The sequence below is a fragment of the Tamandua tetradactyla genome, chromosome 16 (assembly GCF_023851605.1).
Source record: "Tamandua tetradactyla isolate mTamTet1 chromosome 16, mTamTet1.pri, whole genome shotgun sequence".
NCBI classification, from domain to species: domain Eukaryota; kingdom Metazoa; phylum Chordata; class Mammalia; order Pilosa; family Myrmecophagidae; genus Tamandua; species Tamandua tetradactyla.
Genome location: NC_135342.1, coordinates 73,973,564 through 73,992,817, shown reverse-complemented (window position 1 = coordinate 73,992,817; position 19,254 = coordinate 73,973,564). Strand labels below are relative to the sequence as shown.

The following is a 19,254-nucleotide window of genomic DNA, read 5'->3' as shown; positions in this document are numbered from 1 at the left end:
GAGCCCTCTCAGTCCCTGGCAGGACTCTGACCTAGGGCAGGTGGGAGAGTCAAAGAAACTGCCATCAGGCCACCTCTGCCAGAATCATTTCCCCATCTGCTGGGGGAACTTCTCATCCTGTGACCGGGACAGCCTGCAGAAGCCCCCCAAGGCTGACAGGGCCACGGGGTCCCCTGCAGCTGCTCAGAGCAAGTGGGCTGGCCACCCCTATGGCACCCAGGCCCTTTGAATTGTCCCCCCACTCCCCAGTGGAGGCATCTTCCCTCTGAGACAAGGATGGGAGAAGTATCCGGCCTCATGGAAATGAAGAGACTCTGTCATTCATTCATTCACTCATGAAATTAACTGAGCACCTACTACGTGGCAGGTTCTGTGTTAGGACTTAAAATACCAAAACACAGAGGAGTGAGAGGCACAGAATCAGCAGCCCCACCCCCAGCCCAGCTTCATCACCTGCTCAGGGTTCAGCCAGCGTCATCCACCCCTCTGCCCCTCACCCAACGGCCCTGAAACATGTTCAAGCCCGTTTCCTTCTTCTTGGACCCTTACCGCAGCCTCCTCGCCCTTTTCCCAGATCCCAGCACACAGCACGTTGCCTCAGTAATCCTTTTTAAAAACGTCATTCTGGTCGCACCGTCGTGGGTGCGCCATTTCCCAGCTGGACTTTGCTACACAGATAGTTTTCTTTCAAGGAGCTCACTTTTATTTTTCCTTTTTCCCTTGGCCTTTTCAAGCAATGACATCCATGAAGCCGTAGATTGGTAGTCCATTCGGTATATCAATGTTTATTTTTTTTTAAATGATGTTATAATAAAGAACATTTATCCACCTGACACGTAAGGCCATCAGGCACCAATGCTCATGTCTGTTGGGAGACACTGGCCGAGGAAGCTGTCCACACTCATCTGCCCACGCGCTCCTTAGGTCATCTGCTATAAGCCAGGCACTGTTCTAGGTGCTGGGAATGGAGTTTCAAAGTGGACAACTTCCCTGCCCTCATGGAGCTGATCTTCTAGTGGTGGAACAGACTAGAAAAATAAATAAATTCATGAGTCTGGCTATATAGGGCTGTTAAGTGATGGTGAAGGCTAAACTCAAATAAGAGAAAAAGGAATTAAAATGCAAATTGTAATAAATGCAACTTTGCCTTCTTGCCCCACCCAGCCATTCCATGCTTAGTTCTGGCTTTCTTCACAGAGCACCCAGGGAGCCGCGTGCTGCTTCACTCCCCCTTACTTTCCCCTGTACCATTTCCTCTGCCAGGACCCCCCATCCCACATAGGTCTCTGGCAAAATCATCTTTATTCTTTCAAGCCCAGCCTGACTGTCGCCTTTGCTGCCTCCTGCTCTTTCGCCCCTGTTAGGGTTAAACCAACCGCCTCCAGGTACCTCAGGTTGTCTCTGTCCTTGCCCTTCTCCACCTATACTGTCACTTACTGGTCACACGTCTGTCCATCCACTAGATCCAGGACGGTAAGGCTGTCACCTTCACTTCTGACCCCCAGCCCCCAGCAGGAGGGCTGAGACCCCACCATCCCTCCAGCCCGGCACAGCTAGGACCTCTACTGCTCCTGCGTGGTAGAACCCATGGGTGCAGCTTTGGGGGGGTGGGCAGAATGCCGCCCGCCCCACTGTCGCCGCCTCGGCATCTCTCGGACACTGGCACCTTTTTTGAAAAGTTAGAAATGAATCATTCGACAGAAACGAGTCATTTAGAAAGTACACGCCCTCCCCCAGCACAAGGCCTTCCCGGGTAAAACCGAAAACCTGCAGAAAACTAGGAGTTCCTCTTCCAGCTGGGACAGGCAGGCGGCGGGGGCCCCACAGCTGGCCTCGTCAAGCTGGCGTGACCTTCCCCAGGCAAACCTGCAGGAGAGTGGTTTCCTGATGCTGGTCATCTTAACCCAGCTTCCAAAGAGCATTTTGTGGTTGGGCTGGGGAAGCAGGCTCTCTCCCGGCCATCCTGTTTGCCCCATCACACAGCCTCTGCCCTGATTCCAAGATGCCCAGAGACCCGCTGGGTGGGCTGGCTCGTGAGGGGCACTCACCAGCCGGATGCAGCAGCACACACCTGCTGAGCTGTCTGCAGCAGCTGGGCTAATGGACCCAGGGCTTCCTCTACTAAAATGCTAAGAGAGGCACCATCTTCTCTAGAGAAGCAGTTTTCACCTGGAAGAGAGAGCTGGTGTCCTGTTGACTGAAAGCCCCTCCTCCTTTCCTTACATTCATCCATCAGTGATTTATTGAACCCAAAAGACACACCCACTTGTCACGTAGCCTGCGCTGTAGTCGGGGTGGCTATGAGGAGTAGACAGTAATCAAACAAATGCAAAATATGCAGAAGATAATTATATATTGCAATCAGGACTATGAAGAAAGTGAGGGGGAACAACTTCCTGGGGCTGGCCAGGACAGTCTCTGTGAAGTGTGAGTTGATGGAACCTGTAGAACAGAAGGGCCTCAGCTGGAGAGGTGATGGGGGGTGGGGAGGCAAGCTTTCCAGGTGTACAGAACAGCATGTACAAAGGTCTTGAGGTGGGAAGGAGCCTGGTACATTCAAGGAGCAGAAAAGAGGCCAAAGGCATTGGCCAAGTAAGGCAAAGTGGGGTGGCACCGAGAAGCAGTTGAGGCCTGGTAAGGAGCTGGCACTCCAAATGCCAAGGAAAAGCCTTTAGGGAGTTTAAGTGGAGGAATGCCATGAGGGGGCACCACCCTGAGGGAGAGGGCAGGCTTATGAGGATATAGAATGAGGAGAACTTTTAACCTCCCTAAGTGATATCTGGGGCGATTTCTCTCCTTTTAGCCTGACGTGATGGGCTCAGTACCTCCCAGAAATGGGACGGGGGCATGGGGTAGCTCTGAAGCTTCCTGTTTCTTCTTCACTCCCCCTGCCCAGGTGGCTCCAGCCAGCTAGCAGCCTTTCATCTGGGCCTCTTCCTGGACAAGAATCTGTAGGACAGAGAGACCTTGGCATGTGGATGGGCTCTGCTAGCCTGTTCCTCGCTGGCAGGGCTGGAGCAGCACCTTGAAGAGAGTGAGGTGTCAGTTAGAATCGCACAAGCCCCCAGTGTTCCCAGCCTGGCCTAAGTGAGCACTGCAGCCCCACAGGGGCCCAGCCCCTAAATTCTTTTGCACCCCAGAGGTAGGTAACGGCTTGTTCCTTCCCAGGAACCCACTGAGGGTCATCGATAGGGTTGGAGAAGGAGCCAGAACTCTGGACAAAGATGAATAGGCGACTTAAGTGCCCACAAGTGCCAATCCCAGATGTTCCTGAGAATAAACAGGCTGAGGGAGAAAAACCCAGCCATTGCAGGCTGGCTCCATCACAGGAGAAAGGAGGAAAATTTAGGAGCAATAAAAATGGGATCGGACCTAGAAAGCTTTCCCTGGAGCTGTGCTGAGCATGGCCCCATTCATTAGCCTGTCCCCTTGGAGACCCCAGTGTGGGTTTGGGATTGGAAAGGGTAAAGGCTGGGGACAGCCCTGGGCTCCATGGAGAAGGTGACTTGCCATCAGCTGGGCCAACCCCCTGGACAATGGCCCTCACCGCTCTCTGGGCTCAGTATATGTTTTATATGGGTAGACAGCATGCACTTCAGGACCCAGAGCTTACAACCAGCCCTGATGTTAACAACAGCAAATAACTACACACAACTCCGGAGGCTTCACATGACTCCTGCTTTGCTAGGAAAAGGCATCTCAGCCAGCACCAGTCCAGGGTAAGGGCAGCTCAGAAATAACTGTGAAAGCCCAGCTTCAACAAGTTTATCAGTGGAGATGTCACATGATCCATCCATTGTATTGTATCTGATGCCAAATTTTATTCTCATTTAAATTTTTCAAAATACTTGGGCTCATTGTGTATGCGTGTGGTTTTTTTTGGAAGTCACAGAAGAGCTTATAGAATCCAACACCCAGAGGTCCCGCCCCAATCTAGATGTCAGAGTGAGATGCTTTAGGTCTCCATGCCCCCAACAGAAACTTTGAACAACCAGCAAGAACTGGCAGAGACATCTTTCTAAAGTCTCCAGAAAACAGTTAAAGGATTTCAGGGCTAGCACTGAATCAAGATAAAGATGCACATAGTGCGGGTCTCGGGTCCCAGTTCTGGAGGGGCCACGCACATACCCTCACCCGCCTGCCGGGGGAGTCTATGTCTGACTCAGTCTGTCTGGTGGTGGCTGAGGGACCTGCCCTCCCAGAACGTGGCCTGTGTATAGAAGCAGCTCAGAAATTTAGATTCTGGAATCTCCTCCAGAAGCCCATGGGAGAGCAGTGAAGTGGATAGAAGGATTAAGGGATTTCTACCTGTAGGACCTGCAGTAAGTGTCCAGAACCATGAGAGAACTGCTTCCTAGAAAAGAGAGGTAGGGGAATTCCTAGGGCCACGTGTGTGTGCAGAAAGGATCAGGGAGGCCCCTATGCTTTGGCTTGAACTATTCTCCAGACTCATTGTATGGCTAAGCCCTGAGGGAGAACTCTCACATAGGTCAATTTACAAAGACTGAGAAAGGCGTTTCCTTTCTTTTTTTTTTTTATTTGTTAGCTCCTGGCATTCATGGAAAACTCAGAATACTAGGTGGAGACCAGTTTAAGGAATGGACACCACAGAATCTAAATTCCAGTGATAACACACTAACATATCAAAATGTCCAGGTTTCAACAAAAGGTTACAAAACATACAAACAAACAGGGAGCAAAGGCTCAAGTAAGGGAGATTAAAGTATTAGAAACCATCAGTAGGGAGGATCAGACCTAGAACATTCCATACAAAGACTTTTAAAAAATAACCTTAAATATACTCAGTGAGCTAAAGGAAAACATGGACAAAGAACCAAAACAAAGGAAAGCAGGAAAATGACAGATGAACACAAAGAGAGAAGCAATAGAGAAATAAAAATGACAAAAAAGAATGGAACAGACCTGAAGACCATAGTAGCAGGAATTAAAAATCCCTAGAGGAGTTCAATAGCAAATTTGAGCTGGCAGAAGAAAGAATCAGTGAACTTGAAGATAAGACTATGGAAATCATCCAATCTGAGGAGTAGGAAGATGAGAGAATGAAAAAACAGTGAATAGAACCTGAGGAACTTATAGGATACTATCAAGTGTACCAATATACACATTGTGAGATCCCCCAAAGAAGAATAGAGAGAGAAAGGGGCAAAAAAAATTCAAATAAATAATTGCTGAAAACTTCCCAAATTTAATAATGAATCTATATATCCAAGACACTCAATAAACTCCAACAAGATGAACCAAAACAGACCCACACTGTGCCATATTATAATCAAACTGTCAAATGCCAGAGGTAAAGAGAGAATTATGAAAGCTACACGGGAGAAGCAACACATCACATGCAAAGGAGCCTCAATAAGATAAAGGGCCGACTTCTCTTTGGAAACCAGAATACAAGAAGGTGGGGAAGATACATTGAAAATGCTGAAAGCAAAATATTGCCAACCAAGAACTCTGTATCCAACTAGACTTCCTTTCAAAACTGAGGGAGGAAATAAGACAATCCCAGGTAAACAAAAGCTGAAAGACTTCATTATCACTAGACTGTCCCTACAAGAAGTTCTAAAAAGAGTCCTGAAGGTTGAAAGGAAAGAACTCTGGACAATTGACTGAAGCCACATGATGAAATAAAGATCTCTGGTAAAGATAATTAAATGGGTGAACTTAAATACCAGTACTGTGCTATTTTTTATTTGTAACTCCACTTTTTACTTCCTACAGAATTTAAAAGGCAAGTGCATGAAATATAATGATAAATTAATGGTTTTGGACTCATAATGTATAGTGAGTAATTTGTGAAAGAACTACATAAAGGTGAGTGTACAGAGGGGTATAGGAGCATAGTTTATACTATTGAAGTTGTTGGTATGAAAACAAACAAGATTCTTACAGATTTAGGTTGCTGAATTTAAGTCCCATGGTAACCACAAAGGAAATATCAGAGAATACGCAAGCTCTAGGAGGCAGAAAGTAGAGTGCAGATTAACAGGGCCGGGAGGCAGGGGCAATGGAGGATTAAAGCAAAATGAGTAGAGGCTTTCTGTTTGGGGTGAAGGGAAAGTGACAGTCATGGAAGGTGGTGAGGGTTCTGCAGCACTGTGGGTGGGGTTGATTCCAGTGACAGGCATGTTTGGGAGAAGTTGGGATGGAAGAATTAGATTATTTGTATGTTTTCAGAATTGAACAAAAGGAAGGAGGGAAGAAAGGAAGGAAGGGTGGGAGGGAGGAGGGAGGGAGGGAGGGAGGGAGGGAGGGAGATGTCAAAGTTGACAGAGTTGGCAAAATGTTAAAATAGGTGATCTGGGTGTCTAGGGGGTGTGCTGGAGTTCTCTGTATGGAGTTTGTATTATTTTTGCAACTATTCTGTACATTTCACATTATTTCAAAATTTAAAGTTAGAAAAAACACCCATCCCTGGAAGAAAAACACTGATAACATTGTGCCAAACTTTCCAGTCATTATTTTATGCATGAATCTGCTTTTAAAAAATAGTGTCAATATTATAATGTAGTTTGTATTCTCTGATTTTCACTGAAGGGCAACATTTTCTCACATCGTTAGTGTTCATCTTTAATGGGATGGTAGTTCATATTGATTGAGCACCTAGTCTGTCCAGATTTATATTCTAGTCATTTTTCTGATAAGGAGCCTGAGGCACAAAGAGGTGAAGCAGGTCACCTGGGGAGGTACAGGTGCAGCCAAGTCAGGTCCATACCAGGCCGAGTGGCCTCAGCTCTGCTGCACACCACTGCCCTCACAGCAGCTTTGTACCCTCTGTATGGCTGATGAAAATGTACTTTAAAATATCCTATCGTCAGGATTAGGGATGTTTCTGTATGCATCCTTATTTCTTTAGGATAATTTTCTAGAAGAAGAGGGCAAGGCAAGGAGCCTTAAATTTTTATTTTGAGATAATTTTAGAATCACAGAAGTAGTAGAAATAGTACAGGACGTTGCCAGCTCCCTGCACGGATAATGTCTTACATAACCATAGAACGCTCTCAAATCCAGGGAATGGACATTGGTAAAATACTATTAACTAAACTACCAAAGTTCAGATTTCAGCAGTTTTTACATGCACTCTTTTCCTTCTGTACTTGATATATAGCTCTATGACATTTTATCACATGGACAGACTCCCGTAAGCACCAAGGGGGACAGTTTTAAGGCTTGAAAAGTGTGTTGTCAAAATTTCCCCCAGACAGGTTGTCAAGAATCATAATTCTGATGACTGTATCTGGCGATTGTTGATGAAAAGATGCAGGGGAGGTGCCTGGAACCCAGAAAGGGTGGTTAGGATCCTGGGGACACCTGGCTGTCCTTATCTAGAGATCCATGGCCATGTCCAGACCTCAGGCTGGAGACTCACCTCGACTGTCATCTTACCATCAAGTCAAGTACCCTCCAGGCATATCTTAATGTGGTGGGCAGGGTGGTGGCCCGAATTTTGCAGCAGGAAGTGCAGGGGGGCAGAGAGAGCACTGGACTTGGGAGCCAAGAGAGCTGAATTTAAGTCCTGAATATGCCAATAGGTGAGTCATGGACTCATCTGTGTTCATTTTTCTCACCTGTAAACTCAGATGGGGACATGAGGGGTAGGGTGGGGGAAGGTGATTGGCCTACAGTTAGCCATCCCACTTTCAGATGCTGCTATGCATGTAAGACTTCCATCTGGCAATGACAACCCTCTGTGCAGACAATCTCTCATGCAAAGGGTTTAATATATATATATATATATATATATATCCTCCTCCAAGCACCACTGCAGAAAAGGCACCACTATTCCCATTCAGGAAACTGAGCTTTAGAGAAATAGGCTGAACTGCCGCCCTCTTGTAGCTTATCAGTGACCATCTATGAACCCAGAGTCCACCTCAAATGGCCGACCTGGCTTGCCTTTCCTCGCCCTGAACTGTGAGTCCCTCCAAAATTTGTATAGACAGTTGAAAATAATGTTTTCCCAGACCTAGGCCATCAGACAAGCATCCAGAAGTGACTGCCTGGGACAACCCCCCAGCTGAAATCTCCAACAAACTCTAAAGATAAGCGCTAAGGCCCCTTCTGGCACTACAGCAAATTTGATATTGCCATGCGGTAAATGCTGCATAAGTATAAAAGCATGGAGGTCAGTTCCAAATGGATTTTCTGGACGGATCTGGATTTTATTCATTCTGAAAAGAAGGCAGGTAGCAAATTTCACTGCTGTCACTTGAAACAGGAGGTAGCTGTCTCCCAACACGAGAAGAGAGGGCATTCTTGTCACTTCTGATATCTACCACACACCCGAGCCTTAGCCTGTCCACCAGTCCCCACAGAACCAGCTACAGGTTGGTGTGAAACAGCCAGTGGAGCGGGCCAGTGGCTGCTGTTTACCAGAGAAGGCAACAGTTAACCATTCCTGGGCTAAATTCAACCAATGCTTTTCAGAAGTCAGCCAAATATGTGTGGGCATTGGGGTGCATTTAAGGGGTTGCATATGCAGCAATTTCCTGATAGTGTATCAGAAGCCAGGAGACAATTTGGTCCTTGGTATGTGTAGAAAGAAGACATTTGCAAGAGACATAAGACCATACCAGTGAGCAGAGCAGAAAGGAGCCAGAGTTCTGTGATCGCCTGGTCTCCCGGTGGGTTTAGCAGTGAGATATTACAGCTTTACTTTACCAGCTTAAAGGGCTGCACTACCTTCAAGAATGCTTTGATTTGGGGAGTTTATTCTAGGAATTTGTCTTAAAACAAAGAAAGTCAGGTTTGTGCTCTATCAGAGACAAGTACAGGAATTCCGAAAGGGCAGGCAAAATGGCAAATGGTGGAGCTGGTGTTTATTTTATTCTGAAACAAAAGGTTGGAGCACATAGTTGATTTGGTACAGTTTTCAGCCAAGGGAGCTAAAGAGAAGGAAGGAGCAAGGCTTGGTGTAAAGGTAACTAACTCAGCAGAAAGGTCCTTTAGGAGTGTTTTCTCTGGGACAGCAACCCAGAGGCCAAGATGCCAGACCGGTCAGAAAAGGCAGAAAGCAGTATCAACCATTTCATTCAGCACAGCTCTGACTGTGGCTTGTTCTCAAAAAAAAAAAAAACCTATCTGCAAAATCTTCATAAAGCCACTCCAGCTGTAGCAATTGACCATAAAGAAGCAGTTTAAGACAAAATAAAAATCATCTCTGCACAAAGATGTTGTTTGGAGCATTATTTATAATGTTAAAAATTGGAAACAATGTTCAATAAAATGGAAATGATTAAATAAAACGTAATGTGATCCGTGGGCAGGATATCATGAAGTCGTAGAGTGATGTTCACAAAGAGTAATAACAGAAGGATATTCCTGCCCCAGTGCTAAGTGACTCCTTCAGCACATACCCCTGTACATGTAGTATAAGCACAGGAGTATGTCTCAATCCTTCAGTAGAAAATTATTCTAAAATGTTGCCTCAGGGTACGATTGATTCGTGTTTTCTTTGTTCAACTTTTCTATGCTTTCAATAAAGCATACGAACTACTTTTATAATGTAAATATACACAGCATGTCTTATTTTTTAAACAATAAGCAAAATAAAGTATAGAGAGTTATTTTTAAAAGGCTTACTGAGGCACTTTACAGATGCCCCAATCAGGAGGGATGGGGGTGGCTATGATTGGGGGACTGCTACGTACCCCAAATTCAGAATGCAATGACACATTTCATAAGAAGGGCAAACAATGTTTTCGCCCAAGGAAAAGGCCCAGGAACTCAGCTAGTGACAGGGGTCCCAGGGGGCGGGGGGGCAGGGAGGGACAGTGGGGGGGGGGCACATAAATCTGTGAGTTTGATCCACGTTGGCTCTAGGTCAGCTTGCTATGTCCAGAGCCCAAGGACTAGGGTTATTACTCCAGGACTCTGCCTCATAGTGGTCAGAGCTACTTAAAGGTCAAATAGGAGTAGGACCAAGAAGAGTGGTTCACCTGGTTTCTTTGAGGACTGGATAATAATAGCTAAGAGTGTCCACCACCTGTTGTACTCTCACTGTGAGCTGGGTGCTCTCTATGTGCTACGAGTGATGATTCTGCAGTAAGCATGCACTATGTGTTGAGTGTCTACTGTGCTGGTTTGAATTCTGTTATGTACCCCCAGAAAAGCCATGTTCAGTTAACCCAATCTGGTGGGTGTAGACCTATTGTGGGTGGGACCTTTTGATTAGGTTGTTTCTATGGAGCTGTGATCCCACCTACTTAAGGTTGGTCATAATGTGCTTACTGGAGTCCTTTAAAAGGAAGCCATTTTGGAGAGAGCAGAGATGCTTGGAGAGCCGACACAGAGAGCAGACAGATGCTTGGAGACAGAATGCCTTAGGGGATGCTAAGCAAGGACCCACAGGAACGAGAGAGCCATTTTGAAACAAACCCAGGAGAAAAGGACCAGCAGATGTCACCATGCGCCTTCCCATATGACAGAGAAACCCTGGACGATGCTAGTGGCCTTTTTTGAATGAAGGCATCTTCTTGTTGACGCCTTAATTTGGACATTTTCATGGGCTTAGAACTGTTTATTTGTAACTAATAAATCCCCTTGTAAAAGTCAATCCATTTCTGGTGTATTGCATTCTAGCAGCATGAGCAAACCAAAACAGAAAACAGCCTACTATGTGCCAAGGCCCAGCATATGTTGAAAGACCACTATGCACTAAGAGTGTGACTATGCATAAAGTGGTCCACTGTGTGCAAAGAGTGCCTACTATGCACTAAGATTGTCACTGTGTGCTATGGGTACTAAGAGTGACTACTATGCAGTGAGTGCCCACAGTGTGCTAAGAATGCTCACTGGATGCTAGCGGTGCATGATGGGTTGAGTGTCCACTGTGTGCTAAGAGTGTCTACCATATGTGAAGAGTGCCCACTATGCCCTAAGTGTGGCACTGTGTCTAACAGTACTAAGAGTGACTACTATACAGTGAGTGCCCACTGTGTGCTAGGAGGCCTACTATGTGCTAAGGGTACAACGTGCTCACTATGCATATGTATACTAAAATTGTCCTCTGTGCTAAGAGGCTCACTATGCACTAAGTGCAAACTGTGTGCCCAATGTGCAGTAAGAGCGCCAGCTGCATGCTAAGAGTGCCACTATTTGCTAAGATTTTTATTGCCTTAACTCATTTAATCCTCACAATGAACTCATGCAGTATGTTTTATCATCACCACTGAGGAAACTGAGGCTTAAAGAGTTTAAATAACTTGTCCAAAAACATTCAAATAATAATTCTTAAAGGCAAGAATCAAAACCAGGCTGTTGACACTCTGTAGTGTTGCATGTTAATGACTAAGCTTTATAGCTTTATATATTACAGCTCATGGGCCAAATCGAGCCTGCCACCTGTTTTTATTGAGCCCATCAGTTAAGAATGGATTTTGCACTTTCAAATGGTTGGAAAAGAAAGTAAGACTCTTTTGTGACAGGTGAAAATTATCTGAAATTCAGATGTCCCTCCTTTATCCCATTGTCTGTGGCAGCTTCATGCTATAAAGGCAGAGTTGAATATTTGGGACTGAGGCCATCTGGTCTACAGAGCCTGAAATATTTATTATCTGGCCCTTTGTAGAAGTTTTAGACCCTTGCTTTATGGAAACATGTTATTGCATTCACTAAACATTTCTTTCCAGTGTTGTCAGGGTGCTATAGACCAATGAGTTTTTCAAAGAGTGCTATTTGGGATAATTCTTGGCTCTCCTGTAAACCAGAGCAATTCTCCTTAAAGGTTTATAAATTAGGCATCTGTATTAGTTTCCTAGCTGCTAAAACAAATACCATAAATATGTTGGCTTAACAAGAATTTGTTGGCTCTCCGTTTTAGGAGGTAGAAGGCCTGCTTCCTCCTAGGGTCAGTATCTCCTGGCTGGCTAGTCATCTCTGGGGGTACCTGGCTTTTTTGTCCCACAGCAGTGCACATGGCAGTGTCTTCTCCTTTCTCCTCTGGGTTCTGTTGACTTCAGTCTTCTTAGCATTCCTGTGGCTTTTCCTTCTGTGCCCAGACTGTGAAGCTGTTTGCTTCTAAGGGATTCAGTCATATTGGGATTGAGACCCACCCTCAATAAGCTTGGGAACCCCTTAACTAATAACGTCTTCAAAGGTCCTGTTTACAAATGGGTTCACACACAGAGGACCAGGGGTTGGGACCTGAACCTGCCTTTTGTGGGAACGTGATTCAATCCCCAATAGCATCTGTGGGATATTTCATTTGAAGAAAGGGTTCCACTAATGAACAAACACATGGAAAAGAAGGATGAGTACAAAGTCTTTTCTCATAGCAAAAGAGAGTCTTTATGATAAAGATTATGCCTAAACAGGCAAATTGAAACATACGTACCTGGGCAAAATCTCCATTCTATTAAAAAGCAATGCTGTATGAAGCTATCTCATTGTAAGTGAACTCATTCACCTGAGGATTGCACCACTGTAAGGGGTGTTGGAAAGCATCTCACTTGGCTCCTTCATTCAGAGAGGAAGATGGAAGAGGTGACGTGACTTACCCAGGGTCACTGAGCTCATTAGGTGCAGACCCTACACTGGCCACTCAGTTTAACTCTTTCTACATTAGTTTGCTCATGAGGATTTGCATGGATGGAGCACTTAAGCCCCGCATGATTTATTGACATGGGTTTTATTAGATTTTTTTTCCATTGGTAAATATTTTGGAATGCCTTTGTAAAAGATAAGGGGTCAAACAAACATAATAGCATTATCACACCTAGAAAGAAGTTAGCAATAATTCATTCATGCCTTAAAATACCCAGACAGTGTTCAAATTCCCCATTTCAGCCCAGGATTTAAGGTCATGATGATCGGGGTTGGCATCTTAGTTCTGCCTCTGATTAGCCTTGTGACCTTTATGAAACCATGTAACTTTGCTGAGACTCAGTCTCTTCTTTGAAATGGGGATGATTCTAATATCACTTGGGGTGTTGTGAAGATCAGACGATATTGGTAAAGTCCGAGTAGAATGTCACTTTGTGTGAAGCATTTAATAAATCACTGCGGTGAGGATGACGGTGGTTGCGGTGCTGGGGATGTTAGAATCATAGTGTTCTTAGATAGAGCGAGCGTCACCAACAATCCCAGTTTGCCTGAGCCGGTCCCAGGTTTAGCATTTAAAGTCCCAAATCCCAGGAAACCCCCTAAATCCCAGGCATACTGGGACAGCTGGTCACCCTGGTAAAGCCTGGCCAAGCTAGCAAGCTGTAAGAGGCAGACTGGTAACCCAAGCTTGTGGAATCAACACGTACCAGATTTCTCAAACAAGCTTATTATTGGGTTGATGCAATCGGCTGTCCTGCTGGACGAGATCCCAGGTTCTCTATAAATAACCGTGAATTGTCAGGAGGCGCAGACCTGGTGCTGGGCACCATAGAAGTTTGTGCTTTCACGGCTCCCCCCACTCAGAGGTAGAGCCTCCCCCACGGCCAGAATAACAGACTGATACCCACCTTGGAAAGAAATGCAGCCTCTCGATATGAACGACAGCAATTGCAACATGCTAGAGCAAGAGAAGCCGAAGAGTTGATATTTAATCTAATTGTCTTGTGGTGGTGATTAAAAAGCAAAGGGCCAGAGAGGTGAGCTGACGTCACGAGTTCACAGCAAAGCAGAGAGTCATAGATTTGACCAAAGCTGCTCTGTGCTGATCGACTTAAATGTGTAGGAATGGAAATCACAACGGAGAATTTAACCCAAAGTCTCACCCCCCTCATTTCCCCCTTGAATGGTCTCCTTTGCAGGATAATGCAGCTCTAAATAATATTTATTCAAAGAGCCAAGCACCAGAGCCTGGCAGTGAGAGAGGATGGTTCCAGGTTCCCTGGGAGAGGAGGAGTGACTCCCGGGGGGAGCATGTCTGTGGATGCATCTGGCAGAGAAGGGAGAAGGGTCTCTTCTAAAATGGCAGCCACAGAGCGAAGATAATTCACTGCATACTGGAGACAGAGTGAGAAGACTGAGCTGATAACTGGCTAATTCAGTTAATATAGAAAGGCCAGACAAGAGAAGCGAGGAGAAGAATTAGCTATCTTCTCTGGGGCCAGCATTATTTATTAATTTGTCAAACATTTAGTAAGCACCTCTTCTACAGCAGATTAGGTGCAGTGCACATGATGGACTCAAGGAACACTTTTGTGAGAACGGGAAAGGCAGTCCAACCAGGAATCTAAACAAAAAATAAAATAACTGCTATATATAATTAGTGCTAAGAATGAAGAAAAAAGGAGAAAAAGGAAGAAAGAAAAGAAGGAGGGAGGGAGTGAAGGAGGAATGGGGAGGGAGAAGGGAGAGAAGGAAAGAAAAAAGAAAAATGAAGGAAGCAAAGCAAATCAAATAGAGTACCAGGGTTAACTCCACTGAGCCACCAGGAAAGGCCTCTCTGAGGAGAGAACTTATAACCTGAGTCCTAAGGAAAGAAAGAGAGTTAGTCAGCTAAAGAAGAGACTTCTGAACATTCTAGGTTGAGAAAATAATTGATATCATTATTTTTAAAAACTCACTACATTATTTACCTATGATAAAGGACTGATACAACTAAATTTTAAAATAAAATGTTATTGATTTGATCACTTGGGTAATTCAGCTTAATAGAGACTTTAATTCACTAAGCTGAATATTTCCTCTACTTTATTTCTTTTTAAATCTTGGACTCACTATGTTAATTTCAGACAATCAGAGCATCATCTGGAATTCAAGGGAAAAACACTTGGCAGTCTCAAAGCATATTCCCAGAGCTAAAATCCCTATCATCAGACGGCAGTGGAAGATGCCCTACTAAATGAAATCAGAAGTTTTTTTTAAAGTGAAAATGAGATGAAAAGGATTGAGAAGGAGCCAAGCGATAGTTAGTTAATCTTCAAGGGAGGGAAAACATGTCAGAATATGTAAACCAGATCAGTTCAACCCATGTTACAACTCTGCAGAGAGAATTAAATTCCTGTGGAAAAACAAGTCTCTGATTATGAAAGGATTTGACTGTGTGGAAGAATCTGGAACATCTACCTATTAAAAATACTTGTAAAACCAGGGGAGTCATGTAAGAAATTAGGGCGCTAAGAGAAGTGGGAAAAGTTGGGCTGGATGAAATAGAGTTATTATTTCAGACATTGCATTATAATAGTAAGACTGCAAAGAAGAGAAAATTGCTTTATTATAAAAAGTAAAGTTTATAATCAGGTACAACATTCAATTCTAAGTGATTCTTTTAACTCTTTATATGTATCTCTGTTAGACTTAGTCATAAGTAGTTAATTTTATTAAAAAGTACTTTTGATGTATATAATACATTATACATTTGTTTTATGAAACAAATAAAATGAATCAATAGCAAAATTTATCCATATGCAGGATTGGATCTTCTTTCAGATTTACTGGGGACAGATGGAAAACAAAACAAAACACCTTTCTTTGTTATGTGTTAGGAGACATTGAGATTTGCAAACATCTGTACAAAACTGGGTGGATAGAGCGAGAATTATTGGGAAAAGATGTCCTTAAAATAACCAAAGTTAAGACATGCTTCGACAAAAACATAGTGAAAGACATTTTAGGTCATTTCAGAATCTCACAGACAGTGGCTATTTCCTAAAGTATTTTTTAAAATTATTACATGAATTAATATCTAGAAAATACCTGGATTATTTGGGTGTGCTGTAACTATCCCCATGGTGCTTTTTAAAAAGAAAAAAATTAGGTATTTTTGATGCAAAACGAATGCGAGTAAAAGAAGGCATGGCCAAAGGAAACTACTTTTTTTTTTTTTTAAACCCACAGGGATTTCCAGGAAGTTGCTTTTGTTCAGCTGCAGCTAATGAGGGTTGGTTGATGGTGGTTAAGATGGCTAAGCAGTTTGCAAATGGCCACCCATTACTTCCATGGAGGAAGTGGCGCCTCGGGAAATGTTTGCACAGAATGTTGTGGGCTGTTCCAGCAAGACCCCTCTTCCCTCCTCCCTGATCCTAGTTCACCCAGTGCCTAATTTCACGAAGCTCAGCAAAGAGGAGTCAGTTACGGAATTAGACTGGATTCAATTGGGTGAGTGGTGGGAAAAGCAGGTTTCCCCTGATGAACACAAAGCTATTCGGAATGGGCAAAGAGAAGATGGGGTGACTTCTCTGTGGATATGGGATTTACTTGTAGTGCACAAAGATACAGAGCCAAGATTCATTTTCTTTCCCTGTAGATGCGCCCTTCATTCCAAGGTGGCTTTTCTTTCTTAGACTTAATCCTTTTCACTCATCCCTTTTCTGAACCTCGAACCCAGACAGGTTGGTGCCTGCCTAGGGGTTCCATCCTGTCTATGAACTCCCTGGGCAGGACTTGGAGTTCTTCTCACTGTCAGCTCAGTTTAATGTCACCTCCTCTGGCAGGACTTCCTGCATCACGCATCCAAAGTCGTCCTCCCTCCCACTTCTCTGTCACACTCCATGACGTCACCCTGATTTATTTTCTTCATAGCGCTTATCACTAGCTGATCATTTCTTGTTTATTGATTTATTTTTTGTTTGCTTTCTCTCTCCTGTCTACAGAATGTGAGTTCCATTAGAACAGGAGCCATCTGAGAACTTAAAACAGGACCTGGCATAGAGCTAGCAGCCAAAATGACTGAAAGGATGGGTGGATGGACAGATGGATGCATGGATAGATGGGTGGATGGATGGAGAGATGGATGGACAGAAACAAAAGAAATTTCCAGTTTGGATCACTTTTTCTTGTTGACATGTTTTCTTGGGTAATATTCAGATGCTGAAATTGTGGACTCGGTTCCATCCCATTCAACTCTGTGTGACTGAGGAGCCTATCAGTCAGTGGCTTCGAATTTGAATTTTGGAGGAAATATAGTATTGCCTACAAACTACCCTCCCAGAGAACTCTACCTATAGCTTTAAAAGTAGGGGTACCCACTCATCCTGGTTTTTGTTGGACTTTCCCGGTGTGTCAGTGCTGAAAGTCTAGTCCTGGAAAACCCTTCAGCCTTGGGCAAACCAGGACAGGAAGCGCCACTACTCAGGTGTGACAACACATTCTTCATGTGCTGTGCATGAAATAGGAGAGTTGGCGAAGTCTGGGAAGCAATGGAGAGAGAATCCGGTAAAGCTGTGAGTGATGAAATGAGGCACTGCAAACCAAATTAAGCTGACTAAACTTTTCATGGTTACAGACATATCCTCGGCCAGAGTGGTAAACCACAATGGGGCAGTGACCAAAGGAGTGGCTGTGAAAAGCCACGTCTAGAAAGATGTCCAGATCTCCTAGGCCTGTGGCCAGCATGGTTAGGGAGGCAGGATGTGACAGCTTGAGGTTGTGTCTCTACTGGGTTCCCTTCGAGGCCTTACTGGTGGCCACCCTGTACCGTACTCAGGGTAAATGAGCCAGGTTCACAAGGGGCCCGAGGAAATGGGGGTGAAGGAGGATGGGGGAGGGGAGGCCAAGTTCAGCCCCTACATCTCCTGAGAGAAAGAGGTTCTGCCTGTCTAGGGTGGGCAGGTTTAGTAAATAAAAGTATGGTGCCCTAGTTTGCTAGCTGGCCAGAATGCAATATACCAGAAATGGAGTGGCTTTTAGAAAGGGGAATTTAATAAGTTACACGTTTATAGTTCTAAGGCCATGAACATGTCCCAATTAAAGCAAGTCTATAGAAATGTCCAATCTAAGGCATCAAGGGAAAGATATCTTGATGCACGAAGTCCAGTGAAGTTCAGGGTTTCTCTCTCAAGCGGAAAGGCTCATGGCAAGGATGGTGGCATCTGCTAGCTTCCTCCCCAACCTCACTTCATGAAGCTCTGTGGGAGGCCTTCTCCTTCTTCATCTCCAGAGTCATGGCTGGTGGACTCTGGTTCTCTCGTCCTTCTGTCGTGGTTCTGCAGCTCTCTCCTCATTCTCAAAAGGGACTCTCTCCCTGAAATGTTTCGGCAAGAGCAGGAAAAAAAGGAGGAAAATTCAAAAGGTCAAAAAGTGATACAAACCAGGGCAGTAGAGACAAGTCAGGATCTTTCATAGGATTCCAGTAAACTAATCAAGACCTACATAGAATGGGTGGAGACCTGTTCTGCATATAATCAAGTTTAATGCCCACAATTGATTGAGTCATATCTTCGTGGAGATAACATAATCACGTTTCCAACTTATGTATTGAATAGGGATTAGGAGAAACCATTGCTCTCACAAGACTGATTAGGATTAAAACATGGCTTTTCTAGGATACATAAATCCTTTAAAACTGGCACATAGGGATACCTGGTAAATTTGAATTTCAGATAAACAACAAACAAGTTTAACTATGAGCATATCCCCAAATTGCATGGGACATAGTTATTCTAAAAAAATTATTTGCTATTTATTTGAAACTCAAATTTAAGTGAATGCCCTGCATTGTATCTGGCAACCCTATATGCCATTTCTAGAAAATTGTCTTGCCTTGTACCTGGTACCCCTCTGAAGAAATTAGCTCCCAGATTACATGGTGATAACAGTTTGGGGACGACAGCACAGAGTGATATATTTTGGCTCAAGATCACAGAAAAACCCAAATCCCATTTTCTCTAATACATGGTCATAGGTCCCTAAAAGAAGTAAATGAAGAACTCAAACTAAAAAAGACAAGGAACTTTGGTAACCCTGGCTCTATTAGATATACTGAGTCCCTAAACATTGAAGAGAGTAGATACTTCTCTTTCCAGGAGCCTGGAAGGAAGCATAAAGCTTCCATTGTGGCTGGGGCTGGGCTAGGTCCTAGTGGCCCAGAGCCAAGGTTTGAGTGCTGCAGGTGTCAGAGGTGACTCCAAGAAGGAAGGGTTTTGGAAACGGTAAGGGTCAAAATCCTTTGGTGATACCTGCAGCCAAGAGACCAAGAACTACATATGTCTGCAAGAGCAGAAAAAAAAAGAGGAAAATTCAAAAGGTCAAAAAGTGATACAAACCAGGGCAGTAGAGACAAGTCAGGAGGGATATATATCAGCCAAAGAACAGTCACTGGAATATTATGATTCCTGCCATCAGATGCAAAGTCTGTGGTACTGGAATACATCTCACTAGATCAGTGGTTCTTGGACTGTGGGCAAATGGCAATGTGCAATGTCTAGGGACATACCACTGCAAGTTTGCTGTAGGCATCTAGAGGGTAGAGGACAGGGATGCTGCTAGACATGCCACAATGCACAAGGCCACCCCACAGAAAAGAAGTAGCCCATCCAAAATGTCAATAGTGCTACGGTTGAGAAACCATGGGATAGATTC

At 44.4% G+C, this 19,254-nt stretch overlaps 1 long non-coding RNA gene across 1 annotated transcript; it reads right to left on the bottom strand.

The window, feature by feature from the left end:
- Window positions 1-767: 767 nt before the first annotated feature.
- On the bottom strand, window positions 768-2,203 carry LOC143660381 (uncharacterized). The gene is made up of 3 exons (XR_013163996.1): window positions 2,049-2,203; window positions 1,438-1,866; window positions 768-1,028 (listed from the first exon to the last, which is right to left on the bottom strand). It is a non-coding gene; the product is annotated as an uncharacterized LOC143660381 (long non-coding RNA).
- Between the last annotated feature and the right edge of the window lie 17,051 nt (window positions 2,204-19,254).